A 25,495-nucleotide genomic window follows, 5' to 3' on the forward strand; every position below is an offset into this window, starting at 1 on the left:
TCAATCTCTGGTTTTATGCAGCACCCCAACTCACCTTTACCCTTAAGCAAGAATAAGTTGGTTTTCTAAATTTGAAACCTTGTTCTGTTCTGTAATTCAGTTCCTGTGTAGCCAAGTTTACATTCCGTGTATTACTGATATCTTATGATGTTTCTTTTTCTGTGTGACTTACTTCAGTTAGAATCATCATACCTGAATCCACTCATTGTGCTGCTAAGGGCCTGATGACACAGATTTCATTGCTGAGTGATATTGCTTTGTAAGTAAATACCACAACTTCTTTATCCATTTTTCACTTTCTGCGATGTTGAACTTGTACTGTAAACGAGGTTCTTGTAAACAGAGGCGTCCCAAACTTTGGGGTGGCTGTGTCTTCTTGATTTTAAGTTCCCTAAGCTATATGACCATAAGTGGAAGTGCCCTAGGTTCTGTTGCTTTGTTTTTTGGATGTTTCAGGAAATACCATACACTTCTCCCGAGTGGTTGTTGGCAATTTACATCCCGCCCATCAGCATAACAAGGCTCCCAGTTCTCCATGGCCTGTCCTGCCTTTCTGGATTTTACACTTTTTTCAGATGGCCCTTTTGACCGGGGGGAAGTGAGACTTCATTGTAGTGCAGATTTCCTTTGCAAGCTTGCTTGGTTGGCCAAAAAGGGCGTATGCGTTTTTTCCTGAATATATTCAGGAAAAAACGCATACGCCCTTTTTGGCCAAGTGCATCATTGTGGACGTTCTGCCTCTTTTCCTATGCTTTCAATGCAATTCCAGTCTACCTCCTGAAATCGGTTTCCTGCAATTCTGCCCCGCTTTCAAGTCCTCTTGGCAGCCTTACTTCAGTCTATTTTTGGACGATAGCTGTCATTTATAACTCTGCAGGTTTGTGAATTACAGTGCCCCTGAGCTCCTTTCTTCAACTCGCTTTCTTTTGAGCTGGCCGCAACACCGCAGTATGGCTTCAGGCCCTAATCTGGTTCCGGCACGGCACGCTGAGCCTTTGGTTAATTCCTCTTCCTGGTGGGAAATGAGAGTTAAATTTGCCCGTCCAGACACCTCCAGCTAGCCTCTCATTGGTTCTCGCTATTCCTGTTCATCTTCCGCAGAAATTGCAAACTGGGCCAAACAGGAGGTTAAAGGGACTGACTCTACAAGACAGGAGAGTGTTAGTAAAGCGTCTGGAATGTTGCACTCGAGTACCAGGGTACGAAAACTGGGACATATTTGAACACGTCTCCCGATCACATGGTTGATCATACTCTAGGTTCCACATGCATGTTTTAGCTGAAGGAAGAATACCTTAAACCTGGGTAGTTGAAACCCGTGGAATGGGTACCATGCAATATGACTTCAAAGGGTTTTCATTTGCTCACCGAAACTCTCCAATCCTATCACTGCTGCGTTTATGCCCCTGTACACATGCTTGATTCTCTTTCGGAGACATAGCAATCCATAGGTTTTAAGATACTTACTAGTCAGGTACATTCTTAGGCGTTTAATATGGGGTGTTGAGTCCATTTCGTTGAGCAAGGAGTAGCTCTTGTCTATTCCATATTTGGCTTAAGGAACTTTATCTGTGCTCATTTCAATCTCTGGTTTTATGCAGCACCCCAACTCACCTTTACCCTTAAGCAAGAATAAGTTGGTTTTCTAAATTTGAAACCTTGTTCTGTTCTGTAATTCAGTTCCTGTGTAGCCAAGTTTACATTCCGTGTATTACTGATATCTTATGATGTTTCTTTTTCTGTGTGACTTACTTCAGTTAGAATCATCATACCTGAATCCACTCATTGTGCTGCTAAGGGCCTGATGACACAGATTTCATTGCTGAGTGATATTGCTTTGTAAGTAAATACCACAACTTCTTTATCCATTTTTCACTTTCTGCGATGTTGAACTTGTACTGTAAACGAGGTTCTTGTAAACAGAGGCGTCCCAAACTTTGGGGTGGCTGTGTCTTTTTGATTTTAATTTCCCTAAGCTATAGGACCATAAGTGGAAGTGCCCTAGGCTCTGTTGCTTTGTTTTTTAGATGTTTCAGGAAATACCATACACTTCTCCCGAGTGTCTGTTGGCAATTTACATCCCGCCCATCAGCATAACAAGGCTCCCAGTTCTCCATGGCCTGTCCTGCCTTTCTGGATTTTACACTTTTTTCAGATGGCCCTTTTGACCGGGGGGAAGTGAGACTTCATTGTAGTGCAGATTTCCTTTGCAAGCTTGCTTGGTTGGCCAAAAAGGGCGTATGCGTTTTTTCCTGAATATATTCAGGAAAAAACGCATACGCCCTTTTTGGCCAAGTGCATCATTGTGGACGTTCTGCCTCTTTTCCTATGCTTTCAATGCAATTCCAGTCTACCTCCTGAAATCGGTTTCCTGCAATTCTGCCCCGCTTTCAAGTCCTCTTGGCAGCCTTACTTCAGTCTATTTTTGGACGATAGCTGTCATTTATAACTCTGCAGGTTTGTGAATTACAGTGCCCCTGAGCTCCTTTCTTCAACTCGCTTTCTTGTGACCTGTCCGCAACACCGCAGGATGGCTTCAGGCCCTAATCTGGTTCCGGCACGGCACGCTGAGCCTCTGGTTATTTCCTCTTCCTGGTGGGAAATGAGAGTTAAATTTGCCCGTCCAGACACCTCCAGCTAGTCTCTCATTGGTTCTCGCTATTCCTGTTCATCTTCCACAGAAATTGCAAACTGGGCCAAACAGGAGGTTAAAGCCGCTGACTCTCCAAGTGGGGAGAGTGTTAGTAAAGCGTCTGGAATGTTGCACCCGAGTACCAGGGGAGGAAAACTGAGACATATTTGAACACGTCTCCCGATCACATGGTTGATCATACTCTGGGTTCCACATGCATGTTTTAGCTGAAGGAAGAATACCTAAAACCTGGGTAGTTGAAACCCGTGGAATGGGTACCATGCGATATGACTTCAAAGGGTCTTCATTTGCTCACCGAACCTCTCCAATCCTATCACTGCTGCGTTTATGCCCCTGTACACATGCTTGATTCTCTTTCGGAGACATAGCAATCCCTAGGTTTTAAGATACTTACTAGTCAGGTACATTCTTAGGCGTTTAATATGCGGTGTTGAGTCCATTTCTTTGAGCAAGGAGTAGCTCTTGTCTATTCCATATTTGGCTTAAGGAACTTTATCTGTGCTCATTTCAATCTCTGGTTTTATGCAGCACCCCAACTCACCTTTACCCTTAAGCAAGCATAAGTTGGTTTTCTAAATTTGAGACCCTGTTCTGTTCTGTAATTCAGTTCCTGTGTAGCCAAGTTTCCATTCCGTGTATTACTGATATCTTATGATGTTTCTTTTTCTGTGTGACTTATTTCAGTTAGAATCATCATACCTGAATCCACTCATTGTGCTGCTAAGGGACTGATGACACAGATTTCATTGCTGAGTGATATTGATTTGTAAGTAAATACCACAACTTTTTTATCCATTTTTCACTTTCTGCGATGTTGAACTTGTACTGTAAACGAGGTTCTTGTAAACAGAGCCGTTCCAAACTTTGGGGTGGCTGTGTCTTTTTGATTTTAAATTCCCTAAGCTATAGGACCATAAGTGGAAGTGCCCTAGGCTCTGTTGCTTTGTTTTTTAGATGTTTCAGGAAACACCATACACTTCTCCGGAGTGTTTGTTGGCAATTTACATCCCGCCCTTCAGCATAACAAGGCTCCCAGTTCTCCATGGCCTGTTGCCTTTCTGGATTTTACACTTTTTTCAGATGGCCCTTTTGACCGGGGGGAAGTGAGACTTCATTGTAGTGCAGATTTCCTTTGCAAGCTTGCTTGGTTGGCCAAAAAGGGCGTATGCGTTTTTTCCTGAATATATTCAGGAAAAAACGCATACGCCCTTTTTGGCCAAGTGCATCATTGTGGACGTTCTGCCTCTTTTCCTATGCTTTCAATGCAATTCCAGTCTACCTCCTGAAATCGGTTTCCTGCAATTCTGCCCCTCTTTTAAGTCCTCTTGCAGCCTTACTTCAGTCTATTTTTGGACGATAGCTGTCATTTATAACTCTGCAGGTTTGTGAATTACAGTGCCCCTGAGCTCCTTTCTTCAACTCGCTTTCTTGTGACCTGGCCGCAACACCGCAGGATGGCTTCAGGCCCTAATCTGGTTCCGGCACGACACGATGAGCCTTTGGTTAATTCCTCTTCCTGGTGGGAAATGAGAGTTAAATTTGCCCGTTCAGACACCTCCAGCTAGTCTCTCATTGGTTCTCGCTATTCCTGTTCATCTTCCGCAGAAATTGCAAACTGGGCCAAACAGGAGTTTAAAGGGACTGACTCTCCAAGTCGGGAGAGTGTTAGTAAAGCGTCTGGAATGTTGCACCCGAGTACCAGGGTACGAAAACTGAGACATATTTGAACACGTCTCCCGATCACATGGTTGATCATACTCTAGGTTCCACATGCATGTTTTAGCTGAAGGAAGAATACCTTAAACCTGGGTAGGTGAAACCCGTGGAATGGGTACCATGCAATATGACTTCAAAGGGTCTTCATTTGCTCACCGAACCTCTCCAATCCTATCACTGCTGCGTTTATGCCCCTGTACACATGCTTGATTCTCTTTCGGAGACATAGCAATCCATAGGTTTTAAGATACTTACTAGTCAGGTACATTCTTAGGCGTTTAATATGCGGTGTTGAGTCCATTTCGTTGAGCAAGGAGTAGCTCTTGTCTATTCCATATTTGGCTTAAGGAACTTTATCTGTGCTCATTTCAATCTCTGGTTTTATGCAGCACCCCAACTCACCTTTCCCCTTAAGCAAGCATAGGTTGGTTTTCTAAATTTGAGACCCTGTTCTGTTCTGTAATTCAGTTCCTGTGTAGCCAAGTTTCCATTCCGTGTATTACTGATATCTTATGATGTTTCTTTTTCTGTGTGACTTATTTCAGTTAGAATCATCATACCTGAATCCACTCATTGTGCTGCTAAGGGCCTGATGACATAGATTTCATTGCTGAGTGATATTGCTTTGTAAGTGATTACCACAACTTCTTTATCCATTTTTCACTTTCTGCGATGTTGAACTTGTACTGTAAACGAGGTTCTTGTAAACAGAGGCGTTCCAAACTTTGGGGTGGCTGTGTCTTTTTGATTTTAATTTCCCTAAGCTATAGGACCATAAGTGGAAGTGCCCTAGGCTCTGTTGCTTTGTTTTTTAGATGTTTCAGGAAACACCATACACTTCTCCCAAGTGTCCGTTGGCAATTTACATCCCGCCCATCAGCATAACAAGGCTCCCAGTTCTCCATGGCCTGTCCTGCCTTTCTGGATTTTACACTTTTTTCAGATGGCCCTTTTGACCGGGGGGAAGTGAGACTTCATTGTAGTGCAGATTTCCTTTGCAAGTTTGCTTGGTTGGCCAAAAAGGGCGTATGCGTTTTTTCCTGAATATATTCAGGAAAAAACGCATATGCCCTTTTTGGCCAAGTGCATCATTGTGGACGTTCTGCCTCTTTTCCTATGCTTTCAATGCAATTCCAGTCTACCTCTTGAAATCGGTTTCCTGCAATTCTGCCCCGCTTTCAAGTCCTCTTGGCAGCCTTACTTCAGTCTATTTTTGGACGATAGCTGTCATTTATAACTCTGCAGGTTTGTGAATTACAGTGCTCCTGAGCTCCTTTCTTCAACTCGCTTTCTTTTGAGCTGGCCGCAACACCGCAGGATGGCTTCAGGCCCTAATCTGGTTCCGGCACGGCACGCTGAGCCTTTGGTTAATTCCTCTTCCTGGTGGGAAATGAGAGTTAAATTTGCCCGTCCAGACACCTCCAGCTAGCCTCTCATTGGTTCTCGCTATTCCTGTTCATCTTCCGCAGAAATTGCAAACTGGGCCAAACAGGAGGTTAAAGGGACTGACTCTCCAAGTCGGGAGAGTGTTAGTAAAGCGTCTGGAATGTTGCACCCGAGTACCAGGGTACAAAAACTGGGACATATTTGAACACGTCTCCCGATCACATGGTTGATCATACTCTAGGTTCCACATGCATGTTTTAGCTGAAGGAAGAATACCTTAAACCTGGTAGTTGAAACCCGTGGAATGGGTACCATGCAATATGACTTCAAAGGGTCTTCATTTGCTCACCGAACCTCTCCAATGCTATCACTGCTGCGTTTATGCCCCTGTACACATGCTTGATTCTCTTTCGGAGACATAGCAATCCATAGGTTTTAAGATACTTACTAGTCAGGTACATTCTTAGGCGTTTAATATGGGGTGTGGAGTCCATTTCGTTGAGCAAGGAGTAGCTCTTGTCTATTCCATATTTGGCTTAAGGAACTTTATCTGTGCTCATTTCAATCTCTGGTTTTATGCAGCACCCCAACTCACCTTTACCCTTAAGCAAGCATAAGTTGGTTTTCTAAATTTGAGACCCTGTTCTGTTCTGTAATTCAGTTCCTGTGTAGCCAAGTTTCCATTCCGTGTATTACTGATATCTTATGATGTTTCTTTTTCTGTGTGACTTATTTCAGTTAGAATCATCATACCTGAATCCACTCATTGTGCTGCTAAGGGCCTGATGACACAGATTTCATTGCTGAGTGATATTGCTTTGTAAGTAAATACCACAACTTCTTTATCCATTTTTCACTTTCTGCGATGTTGAACTTGTACTGTAAACGAGGTTCTTGTAAACAGAGCCGTTCCAAACTTTGGGGTGGCTGTGTCTTTTTGATTTTAATTTCCCTAAGCTATAGGACCATAAGTGGAAGTGCCCTAGGTTCTGTTGCTTTGTTTTTTAGATGTTTCAGGAAACACCATACACTTCTCCCGAGTGGTTGTTGGCAATTTACATCCCGCCCATCAGCATAACAAGGCTCCCAGTTCTCCATGGCCTGTCCTGCCTTTCTGGATTTTACACTTTTTTCAGATGGCCCTTTTGACCGGGGGGAAGTGAGACTTCATTGTAGTGCAGATTTCCTTTGCAAGCTTGCTTGGTTGGCCAAAAACGGCGTATGCGTTTTTTCCTGAATATATTCAGGAAAAAACGCATACGCCCTTTTTGGCCAAGTGCATCATTGTGGACGTTCTGCCTCTTTTCCTATGCTTTCAATGCAATTCCAGTCTACCTCCTGAAATCGGTTTCCTGCAATTCTGCCCCGCTTTCAAGTCCTCTTGGCAGCCTTACTTCAGTCTATTTTTGGACGATAGCTGTCATTTATAACTCTGCAGGTTTGTGAATTACAGTGCCCCTGAGCTCCTTTCTTCAACTTGCTTTCTTGTGACCAGGCCCCAACACCGCAGGATGGCTTCAGGCCCTAATCTGGTTCCGGCACGGCACGCTGAGCCTCTGGTTATTTCCTCTTCCTGGTGGGAAATGAGAGTTAAATTTGCCCGTCCAGACACCTCCAGCTAGTCTCTCATTGGTTCTCGCTATTCCTGTTCATCTTCCGCAGAAATTGCAAACTGGGCCAAACAGGAGGTTAAAGGGACTGACTCTCCAAGTGGGGAGAGTGTTAGTAAGCGTCTGGAATGTTGCACCCGAGTACCAGGGTACGAAAACTGAGACATATTTGAACACGTCTCCCGATCACATGGTTGATCATACTCTAGGTTCCACATGCATGTTTTAGCTGAAGGAAGAATACCTTAAACCTGGGTAGTTGAAACCCGTGGAATGGGTACCATGCAATATGACTTCAAAGGGTCTTCATTTGCTCACGAACCTCTCCAGTCCTATCACTGCTGCGTTTATGCCCCTGTACACATGCTTGATTCTCTTTCGGAGACATAGCAATCCATAGGTTTTAAGATACTTACTAGTCAGGTACATTCTTAGGCGTTTAATATGCGGTGTTGAGTCCATTTCGTTGAGCAAGGAGTAGCTCTTTTCTATTCCATATTTGGCTTAAGGAACTTTATCTGTGCTCATTTCAATCTCTGGTTTTATGCAGCACCCCAACTCACCTTTACCCTTAAGCAAGCATAAGTTGGTTTTCTAAATTTGAGACCCTGTTCTGTTTTGGATTGCAGTTCCTGTGTAGCCAAGTTTACATTCCGTGTATTACTGATATCTTATGATGTTTCTTTTTCTGTGTGACTTATTTCAGTTAGAATCGTCGTACCTGAATCCACTCATTATGCTGCTACGGGCCTGATGACATAGATTTCATTGCTGAGTGATACTGCATTGTACGTAAGTATCACAAGTTCTTTATCCATTTTTCAATTTCTGTGATATTGAACTTGTACGGTAAACGAGATTGTTGTAAACGGAGGCGTCCCAAACTTTGAGGTGGCTGTGTCTTTTTGATTTTAATTTCCCTAAGCTATAGGACCATAAGTGGAAGTGCCGTAGGCTCTGTTGCTTTGTTTTTTAGATGTTTCAGGAAACACCATACACTTCTCCTGAGTGTCTGTTGGCAATTTACATCCCGCCCATCAGCATAACAAGGCTCCCAGTTCTCCATGGCCTGTCCTGCCTTTCTGGATTTTACACTTTTTTCAGATGGCCCTTTTGACCGGGGGGAAGTGAGACTTCATTGTAGTCCAGATTTCCTTTGCAAGTTTGCTTGGTTGGCCAAAAAGGGCGTATGCGTTTTTTCCTGAATATATTCAGGAAAAAACGCATACGCCCTTTTTGGCCAAGTGCATCATTGTGGACGTTCTGCCTCTTTTCCTATGCTTTCAATGCAATTCCAGTCTACCTCTTGAAATCGGTTTCCTGCAATTCTGCCCCGCTTTCAAGTCCTCTTGGCAGCCTTACTTCAGTCTATTTTTGGACGATAGCTGTCATTTATAACTCTGCAGGTTTGTGAATTACAGTGCCCCTGAGCTCCTTTCTTCAACTCGCTTTCTTTTGAGCTGGCCGCAACACCGCAGGATGGCTTCAGGCCCTAATCTGGTTCCGGCACGGCACGCTGAGCCTTTGGTTAATTCCTCTTCCTGGTGGGAAATGAGAGTTAAATTTGCCCGTCCAGACACCTCCAGCTAGCCTCTCATTGGTTCTCGCTATTCCTGTTCATCTTCCGCAGAAATTGCAAACTGGGCCAAACAGGAGGTTAAAGGGACTGACTCTCCAAGTCGGGAGAGTGTTAGTAAAGCGTCTGGAATGTTGCACCCGAGTACCAGGGTACGAAAACTGGGACATATTTGAACACGTCTCCTGATCACATGGTTGATCATACTCTAGGTTCCACATGCATGTTTTAGCTGAAGGAAGAATACCTTAAACCTGGTAGTTGAAACCCGTGGAATGGGTACCATGCAATATGACTTCAAAGGGTCTTCATTTGCTCACCGAACCTCTCCAATCCTATCACTGCTGCGTTTATGCCCCTGTACACATGCTTGATTCTCTTTCGGAGACATAGCAATCCATAGGTTTTAAGATACTTACTAGTCAGGTACATTCTTAGGCGTTTAATATGGGGTGTGGAGTCCATTTCGTTGAGCAAGGAGTAGCTCTTGTCTATTCCATATTTGGCTTAAGGAACTTTATCTGTGCTCATTTTAATCTCTGGTTTTATGCAGCACCCCAACTCACCTTTACCCTTAAGCAAGCATAAGTTGGTTTTCTAAATTTGAGACCCTGTTCTGTTCTGTAATTCAGTTCCTGTGTAGCCAAGTTTCCATTCCGTGTATTACTGATATCTTATGATGTTTCTTTTTCTGTGTGACTTATTTCAGTTAGAATCATCATACCTGAATCCACTCATTGTGCTGCTAAGGGCCTGATGACACAGATTTCATTGCTGAGTGATATTGCTTTGTAAGTAAATACCACAACTTCTTTATCCATTTTTCACTTTCTGCGATGTTGAACTTGTACTGTAAACGAAGTTCTTGTAAACAGAGCCGTTCCAAACTTTGGGGTGGCTGTGTCTTTTTGATTTTAATTTCCCTAAGCTATAGGACCATAAGTGGAAGTGCACTAGGTTCTGTTGCTTTGTTTTTTAGATGTTTCAGGAAACACCATACACTTCTCCGGAGTGTTTGTTGGCAATTTACATCCCGCCCATCAGCATAACAAGGCTCCCAGTTCTCCATGGCCTGTCCTGCCTTTCTGGATTTTACACTTTTTTCAGATGGCCCTTTTGACCGGGGGGAAGTGAGACTTCATTGTAGTGCAGATTTCCTTTGCAAGCTTGCTTGGTTGGCCAAAAAGGGCGTATGCGTTTTTTCCTGAATATATTCAGGAAAAAACGCATACGCCCTTTTTGGCCAAGTGCATCATTGTGGACGTTCTGCCTCTTTTCCTATGCTTTCAATGCAATTCCAGTCTACCTCCTGAAATCGGTTTCCTGCAATTCTGCCCCGCTTTCAAGTCCTCTTGGCAGCCTTACTTCAGTCTATTTTTGGACGATAGCTGTCATTTATAACTCTGCAGGTTTGTGAATTACAGTGCCCCTGAGCTCCTTTCTTCAACTTGCTTTCTTGTGACCTGGCCCCAACACCGCAGGATGGCTTCAGGCCCTAATCTGGTTCTGGCACGGCACGCTTAGCCTCTGGTTATTTCCTCTTCCTGGTGGGAAATGAGAGTTAAATTTGCCCGTCCAGACACCTCCAGCTAGTCTCTCATTGGTTCTCACTATTCCTGTTCATCTTCCGCAGAAATTGCAAACTGGGCCAAACAGGAGGTTAAAGGGACTGACTCTCCAAGTGGGGAGAGTGTTAGTAAGCGTCTGGAATGTTGCACCCGAGTACCAGGGTACGAAAACTGAGACATATTTGAACACGTCTCCCGATCACATGGTTGATCATACTCTAGGTTCCACATGCATGTTTTAGCTGAAGGAAGAATACCTTAAACCTGGGTAGTTGAAACCCGTGGAATGGGTACCATGCAATATGACTTCAAAGGGTCTTCATTTGCTCACGAACCTCTCCAGTCCTATCACTGCTGCGTTTATGCCCCTGTACACATGCTTGATTCTCTTTCGGAGACATAGCAATCCATAGGTTTTAAGATACTTACTAGTCAGGTACATTCTTAGGCGTTTAATATGGGGTGTGGAGTCCATTTCGTTGAGCAAGGAGTAGCTCTTGTCTATTCCATATTTGGCTTAAGGAACTTTATCTGTGCTCATTTCAATCTCTGGTTTTATGCAGCACCCCAACTCACCTTTACCCTTAAGCAAGCATAAGTTGGTTTTCTAAATTTGAGACCCTGTTCTGTTCTGTAATTCAGTTCCTGTGTAGCCAAGTTTCCATTCCGTGTATTACTGATATCTTATGATGTTTCTTTTTCTGTGTGACTTATTTCAGTTAGAATCATCATACCTGAATCCACTCATTGTGCTGCTAAGGGCCTGATGACACAGATTTCATTGCTGAGTGATATTGCTTTGTAAGTAAATACCACAACTTCTTTATCCATTTTTCACTTTCTGCGATGTTGAACTTGTACTGTAAACGAGGTTCTTGTAAACAGAGCCGTTCCAAACTTTGGGGTGGCTGTGTCTTTTTGATTTTAATTTCCCTAAGCTATAGGACCATAAGTGGAAGTGCCCTAGGTTCTGTTGCTTTGTTTTTTAGATGTTTCAGGAAACACCATACACTTCTCCCGAGTGGTTGTTGGCAATTTACATCCCGCCCATCAGCATAACAAGGCTCCCAGTTCTCCATGGCCTGTCCTGCCTTTCTGGATTTTACACTTTTTTCAGATGGCCCTTTTGACCGGGGGGAAGTGAGACTTCATTGTAGTGCAGATTTCCTTTGCAAGCTTGCTTGGTTGGCCAAAAACGGCGTATGCGTTTTTTCCTGAATATATTCAGGAAAAAACGCATACGCCCTTTTTGGCCAAGTGCATCATTGTGGACGTTCTGCCTCTTTTCCTATGCTTTCAATGCAATTCCAGTCTACCTCCTGAAATCGGTTTCCTGCAATTCTGCCCCGCTTTCAAGTCCTCTTGGCAGCCTTACTTCAGTCTATTTTTGGACGATAGCTGTCATTTATAACTCTGCAGGTTTGTGAATTACAGTGCCCCTGAGCTCCTTTCTTCAACTTGCTTTCTTGTGACCAGGCCCCAACACCGCAGGATGGCTTCAGGCCCTAATCTGGTTCCGGCACGGCACGCTGAGCCTCTGGTTATTTCCTCTTCCTGGTGGGAAATGAGAGTTAAATTTGCCCGTCCAGACACCTCCAGCTAGTCTCTCATTGGTTCTCGCTATTCCTGTTCATCTTCCGCAGAAATTGCAAACTGGGCCAAACAGGAGGTTAAAGGGACTGACTCTCCAAGTGGGGAGAGTGTTAGTAAGCGTCTGGAATGTTGCACCCGAGTACCAGGGTACGAAAACTGAGACATATTTGAACACGTCTCCCGATCACATGGTTGATCATACTCTAGGTTCCACATGCATGTTTTAGCTGAAGGAAGAATACCTTAAACCTGGGTAGTTGAAACCCGTGGAATGGGTACCATGCAATATGACTTCAAAGGGTCTTCATTTGCTCACGAACCTCTCCAGTCCTATCACTGCTGCGTTTATGCCCCTGTACACATGCTTGATTCTCTTTCGGAGACATAGCAATCCATAGGTTTTAAGATACTTACTAGTCAGGTACATTCTTAGGCGTTTAATATGCGGTGTTGAGTCCATTTCGTTGAGCAAGGAGTAGCTCTTTTCTATTCCATATTTGGCTTAAGGAACTTTATCTGTGCTCATTTCAATCTCTGGTTTTATGCAGCACCCCAACTCACCTTTACCCTTAAGCAAGCATAAGTTGGTTTTCTAAATTTGAGACCCTGTTCTGTTTTGGATTGCAGTTCCTGTGTAGCCAAGTTTACATTCCGTGTATTACTGATATCTTATGATGTTTCTTTTTCTGTGTGACTTATTTCAGTTAGAATCGTCGTACCTGAATCCACTCATTATGCTGCTACGGGCCTGATGACATAGATTTCATTGCTGAGTGATACTGCATTGTACGTAAGTATCACAAGTTCTTTATCCATTTTTCAATTTCTGTGATATTGAACTTGTACGGTAAACGAGATTGTTGTAAACGGAGGCGTCCCAAACTTTGAGGTGGCTGTGTCTTTTTGATTTTAATTTCCCTAAGCTATAGGACCATAAGTGGAAGTGCCGTAGGCTCTGTTGCTTTGTTTTTTAGATGTTTCAGGAAACACCATACACTTCTCCTGAGTGTCTGTTGGCAATTTACATCCCGCCCATCAGCATAACAAGGCTCCCAGTTCTCCATGGCCTGTCCTGCCTTTCTGGATTTTACACTTTTTTCAGATGGCCCTTTTGACCGGGGGGAAGTGAGACTTCATTGTAGTCCAGATTTCCTTTGCAAGTTTGCTTGGTTGGCCAAAAAGGGCGTATGCGTTTTTTCCTGAATATATTCAGGAAAAAACGCATACGCCCTTTTTGGCCAAGTGCATCATTGTGGACGTTCTGCCTCTTTTCCTATGCTTTCAATGCAATTCCAGTCTACCTCTTGAAATCGGTTTCCTGCAATTCTGCCCCGCTTTCAAGTCCTCTTGGCAGCCTTACTTCAGTCTATTTTTGGACGATAGCTGTCATTTATAACTCTGCAGGTTTGTGAATTACAGTGCCCCTGAGCTCCTTTCTTCAACTCGCTTTCTTTTGAGCTGGCCGCAACACCGCAGGATGGCTTCAGGCCCTAATCTGGTTCCGGCACGGCACGCTGAGCCTTTGGTTAATTCCTCTTCCTGCTGGGAAATGAGAGTTAAATTTGCCCGTCCAGACACCTCCAGCTAGCCTCTCATTGGTTCTCGCTATTCCTGTTCATCTTCCGCAGAAATTGCAAACTGGGCCAAACAGGAGGTTAAAGGGACTGACTCTCCAAGTCGGGAGAGTGTTAGTAAAGCGTCTGGAATGTTGCACCCGAGTACCAGGGTACGAAAACTGGGACATATTTGAACACGTCTCCTGATCACATGGTTGATCATACTCTAGGTTCCACATGCATGTTTTAGCTGAAGGAAGAATAACTTAAACCTGGTAGTTGAAACCCGTGGAATGGGTACCATGCAATATGACTTCAAAGGGTCTTCATTTGCTCACCGAACCTCTCCAATCCTATCACTGCTGCGTTTATGCCCCTGTACACATGCTTGATTCTCTTTCGGAGACATAGCAATCCATAGGTTTTAAGATACTTACTAGTCAGGTACATTCTTAGGCGTTTAATATGCGGTGTTGAGTCCATTTCGTTGAGCAAGGAGTAGCTCTTGTCTATTCCATATTTGGCTTAAGGAACTTTATCTGTGCTCATTTCAATCTCTGGTTTTATGCAGCACCCCAACTCACCTTCCCCCTTAAGCAAGCATAAGTTGGTTTTCTAAATTTGAGACCATGTTCTGTTCTGTAATTCAGTTTCTGTGTAGCCAAGTTTACATTCCGTGTATTAGTGATATCTTATGATGTTTCCTTTTCTGTGTGACTTATTTCAGTTAGAATCATCATACCTGAATCCACTCATTGTGCTGCTAAGGGCCTGATGACACAGATTTCATTGCTGAGTGATATTGCTTTGTAAGTAAATACCACAACTTCTTTATCCATTTTTCACTTTCTGCGATGTTGAACTTGTACTGTAAACGAGGTTCTTGTAAACAGAGCCGTTCCAAACTTTGGGGTGGCTGTGTCTTTTTGATTTTAAATTCCCTAAGCTATAGGACCATAAGTGGAAGTGCCCTAGGCTCTGTTGCTTTGTTTTTTAGATGTTTCAGGAAACACCATACACTTCTCCCCCGTGGTTGTTGGCAATTTACATCCCGCCCATCAGCATAACAAGGCTCCCAGTTCTCCATGGCCTGTCCTGCCTTTCTGGATTTTACACTTTTTTCAGATGGCCCTTTTGACCGGGGGGAAGTGAGACTTCATTGTAGTGCAGATTTCCTTTGCAAGCTTGCTTGGTTGGCCAAAAAGGGCGTATGCGTTTTTTCCTGAATATATTCAGGAAAAAACGCATACGCCCTTTTTGGCCAAGTGCATCATTGTGGACGTTCTGCCTCTTTTCCTATGCTTTCAATGCAATTCCAGTCTACCTCCTGAAATCCGTTTCCTGCAATGCTGCCCCGCTTTCAAGTCCTCTTGGCAGCCTTACTTCAGTCTATTTTTGGACGATAGCTGTCATTTATAACTCTGCAGCTTTGTGAATTACAGTGCCCCTGAGCTCCTTTCTTCAACTCGCTTTCTTGTGACCTGGCCGCAACACCGCAGGATGGCTTCAGGCCCTAATCTGGTTCTGGCACGGCACGCTGAGCCTTTGGTTAATTCCTCTTCCTGGTGGGAAATGAGAGTTAAATTTGCCCGTCCAGACACCTCCAGCTAGTCTCTCATTGGTTCTCGCTATTACTGTTCATCTTCCGCAGAAATTGCAAACTGGGCCAAACAGGAGGTTAAAGGGACTGACTCTCCAAGTCGGGAGAGTGTTAGTAAAGCGTCTGGAATGTTGCACCCGAGTACCAGGGTACGAAAACTGAGACATATTTGAACACGTCTCCCGATCACATGGTTGATCATACTCTGGGTTCCACATGCATGTTTTAGCTGAAGGAAGAATACCTTAAACCTGGGTAGTTGAAACCCGTGGAATGGGTACCATGCAATATGACTTCAAAGGGTCTTCATTTGCTCACCGAACCTCTCCAATCCTATCACTGCTGCGTTTATGCCCCTGTACACATGCTTGATTCTCTTTCGGAGACATAGCAATCCATAGGTTTTAAGATACTTACTAGTCAGGTACATTCTTAGGCGTTTAATATGGGGTGTTGAGTCCGTTTCGTTGAGCAAGGAGTAGCTCTTGTCTATTCCATATTTGGCTTAAGGAACTTTATCTGTGCTCATTTCAATCTCTGGTTTTATGCAGCACCCCAACTCACCTTTACCCTTAAGCAAGCATAAGTTGGTTTTCTAAATTTGAGACCCTGTTCTGTTTTGGAATGCAGTTCCTCTGTAGCCAAGTTTACATTCCGTGTATTACTGATATCTTATGATGTTTCTTTTTCTGTGTGACTTATTTCAGTTAGAATCATCGTACCTGAATCCAATCATTATGCTGCTACGGGCCTGATGACATAGATTTCATTGCTGAGTGATACTGCATTGTACGTAAGTACCACAAGTTCTTTATCCATTTTTCACTTTCTGTGATATTGAACTTGTACGGTAAACGAGGTTCTTGTAAACGGAAGCGTCCCAAACTTTGGGGTGGCTGTGTTTTTGATTTTAATTTCCCTAAGCTATAGGACCATAAGTGGAAGTGCCCTAGGCTCTGTTGCTTTGTTTTTTAGATGTTTCAGGAAACACCATACACTTCTCCTGAGTGTCTGTTGGCAATTTACATCCCGCCCATCAGCATAACAAGGCTCCCAGTTCTCCATGGCCTGTCCTGCCTTTCTGGATTTTACACTTTTTTCAGATGGCCCTTTTAACCGGGGAGAAGTGAGACTTCATTGTAGTGCAGATTTCCTTTGCAAGTTTGCTTGGTTGGCCAAAAAGGGCGTATGCGTTTTTTCCTGAATATATTCAGGAAAAAACGCATACGCCCTTTTTGGCCAAGTGCATCATTGTGGACGTTCTGCCTCTTTTCCTATGCTTTCAATGCAATTCCAGTCTACCTCCTGAAATCGGTTTCCTGCAATTCTGCCCCGCTTTCAAGTCCTCTTGGCAGCCTTACTTCAGTCTATTTTTGGACGATAGCTGTCATTTATAACTCTGCAGGTTTGTGAATTACAGTGCCCCTGAGCTCCTTTCTTCAACTCGCTTTCTTGTGACCTGGCCGCAACACCGCAGGATGGCTTCAGGCCCTAATCTGGTTCTGACACGGCACGCTGAGCCTTTGGTTAATTCCTCTTCCTGGTGGGAAATGAGAGTTAAATTTGCCCATCCAGACACCTCCAGCTAGTCTCTCATTGGTTCTCGCTATTCCTGTTCATCTTCCGCAGAAATTGCAAACTGGGCCAAACAGGAGGTTAAAGGCGCTGACTCTCCAAGTGGGGAGAGTGTTAGTAAAGCGTCTGGAATGTTGCACCCGAGTACCAGGGGAGGAAAACTGAGACATATTTGAACACGTCTCCCGTTCACATGGTTGATCATACTTGGGTTCCACATGCATGTTTTAGCTGAAGGAAGAATACCTTAAACCTGGAGAGTTGAGACCCGTGTAATGGGTACCATGCAATATGACTTCAAAGGGTCTTCATTTGCTCACCGAACCTCTCCAATCCTATCACTGCTGCGTTTATGCCCCTGTACACATGCTTGATTCTCTTTTGGAGACATAGCAATCCATAGGTTTTACGATACTTACTAGTCAGGTACATTCTTAGGCGTTTAATATGCGGTGTTGAGTCCATTTCGTTGAGCAAGGAGTAGCTCTTGTCTATTCCATATTTGACTTAAGGAACTTTATCTGTGCTCATTTCAATCTCTGGTTTTATGCAGCACCCCAACTCACCTTTACCCTTAAGCAAGCATAAGTTGGTTTTCTAAATTTGAGACCCTGTTCTGTTCTGTAATTCAGTTCCTGTGTAGCCAAGTTTACATTCCGTGTATTACTGATATCTTATGATGTTTCTTTTTCTGTGTGACTTATTTCAGTTAGAATCATCATACCTGAATCCACTCATTGTGATGCTAAGGGCCTGATGACATAGATTTCATTGCTGAGTGATATTGCTTTGTAAGTAAATACCACAACTTCTTTATCCATTTTTCACTTTCTGCGATGTTGAACTTGTACTGTAAACGAGGTTCTTGTAAACAGAGGCGTCCCAAACTTTGGGGTGGCTGTGTCTTTTTGATTTTAATTTCCCTAAACTATAGGACCATAAGTGGCAGTGCCCTAGGCTCTGTTGCTTTGTTTTTTAGATGTTTCAGGAAACACCATACACTTCTCCCCAGTGTCTGTTGGCAATTTACATCCCGCCCATCAGCATAACAAGGCTCCCAGTTCTCCATGGCCTGTCCTGCCTTTCTGGATTTTACACTTTTTTCAGATGGCCCTTTTCACCGGGGGGAAGTGAGACTTCATTGTAGTGCAGATTTCCTTTGCAAGCTTGCTTGGTTGGCCAAAAAGGGCGTATGCGTTTTTTCCTGAATATATTCAGGAAAAAACGCATACGCCCTTTTTGGCCAAGTGCATCATTGTGGACGTTCTGCCTCTTTTCCTATGCTTTCAATGCAATTCCAGTCTACCTCCTGAAATCGGTTTCCTGCAATTCTGCCCCGCTTTCAAGTCCTCTTGGCAGCCTTACTTCAGTCTATTTTTGGACGATAGCTGTCATTTATAACTCTGCAGGTTTGTGAATTACAGTGCCCCTGAGCTCCTTTCTTCAACTCGCTTTCTTTTGAGCTGGCCGCAACACCGCAGGATGGCTTCAGGCCCTAATCTGGTTCCGGTACGGCACGCTGAGCCTTTGGTTATTTCCTCTTCCTGGTGGGAAATGAGAGTTAAATTTGCCCGTCCAGACACCTCCAGCTAGCCTCTCATTGGTTCTCGCTATTCCTGTTCATCTTCCACAGAAATTGCAAACTGGGCCAAACAGGAGGTTAAAGGGACTGACTCTCCAAGTCGGGAGAGTGTTAGTAAAGCGTCTGGAATGTTGCACCCGAGTACCAGGGGAGGAAAACTGAGACATATTTGAACACGTCTCCCGTTCACATGGTTGATCATACTCTGGGTTCCACATGCATGTTTTAGCTGAAGGAAGAATACCTTAATCCTGGAGAGTTGAGACCCGTGTAATGGGTACCATGCAATATGACATCAAAGGGTCTTCATTTGCTCACCGAACCTCTCCAATCCTATCACTGCTGCGTTTATGCCCCTGTACACATGCTTGATTCTCTTTCGGAGACATAGCAATCCATAGGTTTTAAGATACTTACTAGTCAGGTACATTCTTAGGCGTTTAATATGCGGTGTTGAGTCCATTTCTTTGAGCAAGGAGTAGCTCTTGTCTATTCCATATTTGGCTTAAGGAACTTTATCTGTGCTCATTTCAATCTCTGGTTTTATGCAGCACCCCAACTCACCTTTACCCTTAAGCAAGCATAAGTTGGTTTTCTAAATTTGAGACCCTGTTCTGTTCTGTAATTCAGTTCCTGTGTAGCCAAGTTTACATTCCGTGTATTAGTGATATCTTATGATGTTTCTTTTTCTGTGTGACTTATTTCAGTTAGAATCATCATACCTGAATCCACTCATTGTGCTGCTAAGGGCCTGATGACACAGATTTCATTGCTGAGTGATATTGCTTTGTAAGTAAATACCACAACTTTTTTATCCATTTTTCACTTTCTGCGATGTTGAACTTGTACTGTAAACGAGGTTCTTGTAAACAGAGCCATTCCAAACTTTGGGGTGGCTGTGTCTTTTTGATTTTAAATTCCCTAAGCTATAGGACCATAAGTGGAAGTGCCCTAGGCTCTGTTGCTTTGTTTTTTAGATGTTTCAGGAAACACCATACACTTCTCCCGAGTGTTTGTTGGCAATTTACATCCCGCCCTTCAGCATAACAAGGCTCCCAGTTCTCCATGGCCTGTCCTGCCTTTCTGGATTTTACACTTTTTTCAGATGGCCCTTTTGACCGGGGGGAAGTGAGACTTCATTGTAGTGCAGATTTCCTTTGCAAGCTTGCTTGGTTGGCCAAAAAGGGCGTATGCGTTTTTTCCTGAATATATTCAGGAAAAAACGCATACGCCCTTTTTGTCCAAGTGCATCATTGTGGACGTTCTGCCTCTTTTCCTATGCTTTCAATGCAATTGCAGTCTACCTCCTGAAATCGGTTTCCTGCAATTCTGCCCCACTTTCAAGTCCTCTTGGCAGCCTTACTTCAGTCTATTTTTGGACGATAGCTGTCATTTATAACTCTGCAGCTTTGTGAATTACAGTGTCCCTGAGCTCCTTTCCTCAACTCGCTTTCTTGTGACCTGGCCGCAACACCGCAGGATGGCTTCAGGCCCTAATCTGGTTCCGGCCCGGCACGCTGAGCCTTTGGTTAATTCCTCTTCCTGGTGGGAAATGAGAGTTAAATTTGCCCGTCCAGACACCGCCAGCTAGTCTCTCATTGGTTCTCCCTATTCCTGTTCATCTTCTGCAGAAATTGCAAACTGGGCCAAACAGGAGGTTAAAGGCGCTGACTCTCCAAGTGGGGAGAGTGTTAGTAAAGCGTCTGGAATGTTGCACCCGAGTACCAGGGGAGGAAAACTGAGACATATTTGAACACGTCTCCTGATCACATGGTTGATCATACTCTGGGTTCCACATGCATGTTTTAGCTGAAGGAAGAATACCTAAAACCTGGGTAGTTGAAACCCGTGGAATGGGTACCATGCAATATGACTTCAAAGGGTCTTCATTTGCTCACCGAACCTCTCCAATCCTATCACTGCTGCGTTTATGCCCCTGTACACATGCTTGATTCTCTTTCGGAGACATAGCAATCCATAGGTTTTAAGATACTTACTAGTCAGGTACATTCTTAGGCGTTTAATATGCGGTGTTGAGTCCATTTCGTTGAGCAAGGAGTAGCTCTTGTCTATTCCATATTTGACTTAAGGAACTTTATCTGTGCTCATTTCAATCTCTGGTTTTATGCAGCACCCCAACTCACCTTTACCCTTAAGCAAGCATAAGTTGGTTTTCTAAATTTGAGACCCTGTTCTGTTCTGTAATTCAGTTCCTGTGTAGCCAAGTTTCCATTCCGTGTATTAGTGATATCTTATGATGTTTCTTTTTCTGTGTGACTTATTTCAGTTAGAATCATCATACCTGAATCCACTCATTGTGCTGCTAAGGGCCTGATGACACAGATTTCATTGCTGAGTGATATTGCTTTGTAAGTAAATACCACAACTTTTTTATCCATTTTTCACTTTCTGCGATGTTGAACTTGTACTGTAAACGAGGTTCTTGTAAACAGAGCCGTTCCAAACTTTGGGGTGGCTGTGTCTTTTTGATTTTAAATTCCCTAAGCTATAGGACCATAAGTGGAAGTGCCCTAGGCTCTGTTGCTTTGTTTTTTAGATGTTTCAGGAAACAGGATACACTTCTCCGGAGTGTCTGTTGGCAGTTTACATCCCGCCCATCAGCATAACAAGGCTCGCAGTTCTCCATGGCCTGTCCTGCCTTTCTGGATTTTACACTTTTTTCAGATGGCCCTTTTGACGGGGGGAAGTGAGACTTCATTGTAGTGCAGATTTCCTTTGCAAGCTTGCTTGGTTGGCCAAAAAGGGCGTATGCGTTTTTTCCTGAATATATTCAGGAAAAAACGCATACGCCCTTTTTGGCCAAGTGCATCATTGTGGACGTTCTGCCTCTTTTCCTATGCTTTCAATGCAATTGCAGTCTACCTCCTGAAATCGGTTTCCTGCAATTCTGCCCCGCTTTCAAGTCCTCTTGGCAGCCTTACTTCAGTCTATTTTTGGACGATAGCTGTCATTTATAACTCTGCAGGTTTGTGAATTACAGTGCCCCTGAGCTCCTTTCTTCAACTCGCTTTCTTTTGAGCTGGCCGCAACACCGCAGGATGGCTTCAGGCCCTAATCTGGTTCCGGCACGGCACGCTGAGCCTTTGGTTAATTCCTCTTCCTGGTGGGAAATGAGAGTTAAATTTGCCCGTCCAGACACCTCCAGCTAGTCTCTCATTGGTTCTCGCTATTCCTGTTCATCTTCCACAGAAATTGCAAACTGGGCCAAACAGGAGGTTAAAGGCGCTGACTCTCCAAGTGGGGAGAGTGTTAGTAAAGCGTCTGGAATGTTGCACCCGAGTACCAGGGGAGGAAAACTGAGACATATTTGAACACGTCTCCCGATCACATGGTTGATCATACTCTGGGTTCCACATGCATGTTTTAGCTGAAGGAAGAATACCTAACACCTGGGTAGTTGAAACCCGTGGAATGGGTACCATGCAATATGACTTCAAAGGGTCTTCATTTGCTCACCGAACCTCTCCAATCCTATCACTGCTGCGTTTATGCCCCTGTACACATGCTTGATTCTCTTTCGGAGACATAGCAATCCATAGGTTTTAAGATACTTACTAGTCAGGTACATTCTTAGGCGTTTAATATGCGGTGTTGAGTCCATTTCGTTGAGCAAGGAGTAGCTCTTGTCTATTCCATATTTGGCTTAAGGAACTTTATCTGTGCTCATTTCAATCTCTGGTTTTATGCAGCACCCCAACTCACCTTTACCCTTAAGCAAGAATAAGTTGGTTTTCTAAATTTGAAACCTTGTTCTCTTCTGTAATTCAGTTCCTGTGTAGCCAAGTTTACATTCCGTGTATTACTGATATCTTATGATGTTTCTTTTTCTGTGTGACTTACTTCAGTTAGAATCATCATACCTGAATCCACTCATTGTGCTGCTAAGGGCCTGATGACACAGATTTCATTGCTGAGTGATATTGCTTTGTAAGTAAATACCACAACTTCTTTATCCATTTTTCACTTTCTGCGATGTTGAACTTGTACTGTAAACGAGGTTCTTGTAAACAGAGGCGTCCCAAACTTTGGGGTGGCTGTGTCTTCTTGATTTTAAGTTCCCTAAGCTATATGACCATAAGTGGAAGTGCCCTAGGTTCTGTTGCTTTGTTTTTTGGATGTTTCAGGAAATACCATACACTTCTCCCGAGTGGTTGTTGGCAATTTACATCCCGCCCATCAGCATAACAAGGCTCCCAGTTCTCCATGGCCTGTCCTGCCTTTCTGGATTTTACACTTTTTTCAGATGGCCCTTTTGACCGGGGGGAAGTGAGACTTCATTGTAGTGCAGATTTCCTTTGCAAGCTTGCTTGGTTGGCCAAAAAGGGCGTATGCGTTTTTTCCTGAATATATTCAGGAAAAAACGCATACGCCCTTTTTGGCCAAGTGCATCATTGTGGACGTTCTGCCTCTTTTCCTATGCTTTCAATGCAATTCCAGTCTACCTCCTGAAATCGGTTTCCTGCAATTCTGCCCCGCTTTCAAGTCCTCTTGGCAGCCTTACTTCAGTCTATTTTTGGACGATAGCTGTCATTTATAACTCTGCAGGTTTGTGAATTACAGTGCCCCTGAGCTCCTTTCTTCAACTCGCTTTCTTTTGAGCTGGCCGCAACACCGCAGTATGGCTTCAGGCCCTAATCTGGTTCCGGCACGGCACGCTGAGCCTTTGGTTAATTCCTCTTCCTGGTGGGAAATGAGAGTTAAATTTGCCCGTCCAGACACCTCCAGCTAGCCTCTCATTGGTTCTCGCTATTCCTGTTCATCTTCCGCAGAAATTGCAAACTGGGCCAAACAGGAGGTTAAAGGGACTGACTCTACAAGACAGGAGAGTGTTAGTAAAGCGTCTGGAATGTTGCACCCGAGTACCAGGGTACGAAAATTGGGACATATTTGAACACGTCTCCCGATCACATGGTTGATCATACTCTAGGTTCCACATGCATGTTTTAGCTGAAGGAAGAATACCTTAAACCTGGGTAGTTGAAACCCGTGGAATGGGTACCATGCAATATGACTTCAAAGGGTTTTCATTTGCTCACCGAAACTCTCCAATCCTATCACTGCTGCGTTTATGCCCCTGTACACATGCTTGATTCTCTTTCGGAGACATAGCAATCCATAGGTTTTAAGATACTTACTAGTCAGGTACATTCTTAGGCGTTTAATATGGGGTGTTGAGTCCATTTCGTTGAGCAAGGAGTAGCTCTTGTCTATTCCATATTTGGCTTAAGGAACTTTATCTGTGCTCATTTCAATCTCTGGTTTTATGCAGCACCCCAACTCACCTTTACCCTTAAGCAAGAATAAGTTGGTTTTCTAAATTTGAAACCTTGTTCTGTTCTGTAATTCAGTTCCTGTGTAGCCAAGTTTACATTCCGTGTATTACTGATATCTTATGATGTTTCTTTTTCTGTGTGACTTACTTCAGTTAGAATCATCATACCTGAATCCACTCATTGTGCTGCTAAGGGCCTGATGACACAGATTTCATTGCTGAGTGATATTGCTTTGTAAGTAAATACCACAACTTCTTTATCCATTTTTCACTTTCTGCGATGTTGAACTTGTACTGTAAACGAGGTTCTTGTAAACAGAGGCGTCCCAAACTTTGGGGTGGCTGTGTCTTTTTGATTTTAATTTCCCTAAGCTATAGGACCATAAGTGGAAGTGCCCTAGGCTCTGTTGCTTTGTTTTTTAGATGTTTCAGGAAATACCATACACTTCTCCCGAGTGTCTGTTGGCAATTTACATCCCGCCCATCAGCATAACAAGGCTCCCAGTTCTCCATGGCCTGTCCTGCCTTTCTGGATTTTACACTTTTTTCAGATGGCCCTTTTGACCGGGGGGAAGTGAGACTTCATTGTAGTGCAGATTTCCTTTGCAAGCTTGCTTGGTTGGCCAAAAAGGGCGTATGCGTTTTTTCCTGAATATATTCAGGAAAAAACGCATACGCCCTTTTTGGCCAAGTGCATCATTGTGGACGTTCTGCCTCTTTTCCTATGCTTTCAATGCAATTCCAGTCTACCTCCTGAAATCGGTTTCCTGCAATTCTGCCCCGCTTTCAAGTCCTCTTGGCAGCCTTACTTCAGTCTATTTTTGGACGATAGCTGTCATTTATAACTCTGCAGGTTTGTGAATTACAGTGCCCCTGAGCTCCTTTCTTCAACTCGCTTTCTTGTGACCTGTCCGCAACACCGCAGGATGGCTTCAGGCCCTAATCTGGTTCCGGCACGGCACGCTGAGCCTCTGGTTATTTCCTCTTCCTGGTGGGAAATGAGAGTTAAATTTGCCCGTCCAGACACCTCCAGCTAGTCTCTCATTGGTTCTCGCTATTCCTGTTCATCTTCCACAGAAATTGCAAACTGGGCCAAACAGGAGGTTAAAGCCGCTGACTCTCCAAGTGGGGAGAGTGTTAGTAAAGCGTCTGGAATGTTGCACCCGAGTACCAGGGGAGGAAAACTGAGACATATTTGAACACGTCTCCCGATCACATGGTTGATCATACTCTGGGTTCCACATGCATGTTTTAGCTGAAGGAAGAATACCTAAAACCTGGGTAGTTGAAACCCGTGGAATGGGTACCATGCGATATGACTTCAAAGGGTCTTCATTTGCTCACCGAACCTCTCCAATCCTATCACTGCTGCGTTTATGCCCCTGTACACATGCTTGATTCTCTTTCGGAGACATAGCAATCCCTAGGTTTTAAGATACTTACTAGTCAGGTACATTCTTAGGCGTTTAATATGCGGTGTTGAGTCCATTTCTTTGAGCAAGGAGTAGCTCTTGTCTATTCCATATTTGGCTTAAGGAACTTTATCTGTGCTCATTTCAATCTCTGGTTTTATGCAGCACCCCAACTCACCTTTACCCTTAAGCAAGCATAAGTTGGTTTTCTAAATTTGAGACCCTGTTCTGTTCTGTAATTCAGTTCCTGTGTAGCCAAGTTTCCATTCCGTGTATTACTGATATCTTATGATGTTTCTTTTTCTGTGTGACTTATTTCAGTTAGAATCATCATACCTGAATCCACTCATTGTGCTGCTAAGGGACTGATGACAC

The 25,495-nt window shown here is 43.8% G+C and overlaps 1 long non-coding RNA gene across 4 annotated transcripts in view; it reads left to right on the forward strand.

The window, feature by feature from the left end:
• Window positions 1-25,495, forward strand: part of LOC307181512 — a 508,875-nt gene that overhangs the window by 459,678 nt on the left and 23,702 nt on the right. For 3 of the 4 annotated variants that reach the window (XR_013826937.1, XR_013826940.1, XR_013826941.1), the window contains one exon: window positions 8,076-8,157. The exons of the other annotated variant lie outside the window; for it this stretch is intronic. This is a non-coding gene — a long non-coding RNA (uncharacterized lncRNA). Of the gene's footprint in view, window positions 1-8,075; window positions 8,158-25,495 lie in introns of those variants that run through there. 4 annotated transcript variants of the gene reach the window in all.

The sequence above is a fragment of the Stenella coeruleoalba genome (genome assembly GCF_951394435.1).
Source record: "Stenella coeruleoalba genome assembly, contig: scaffold_72, whole genome shotgun sequence".
NCBI lineage: Eukaryota > Metazoa > Chordata > Mammalia > Artiodactyla > Delphinidae > Stenella > Stenella coeruleoalba.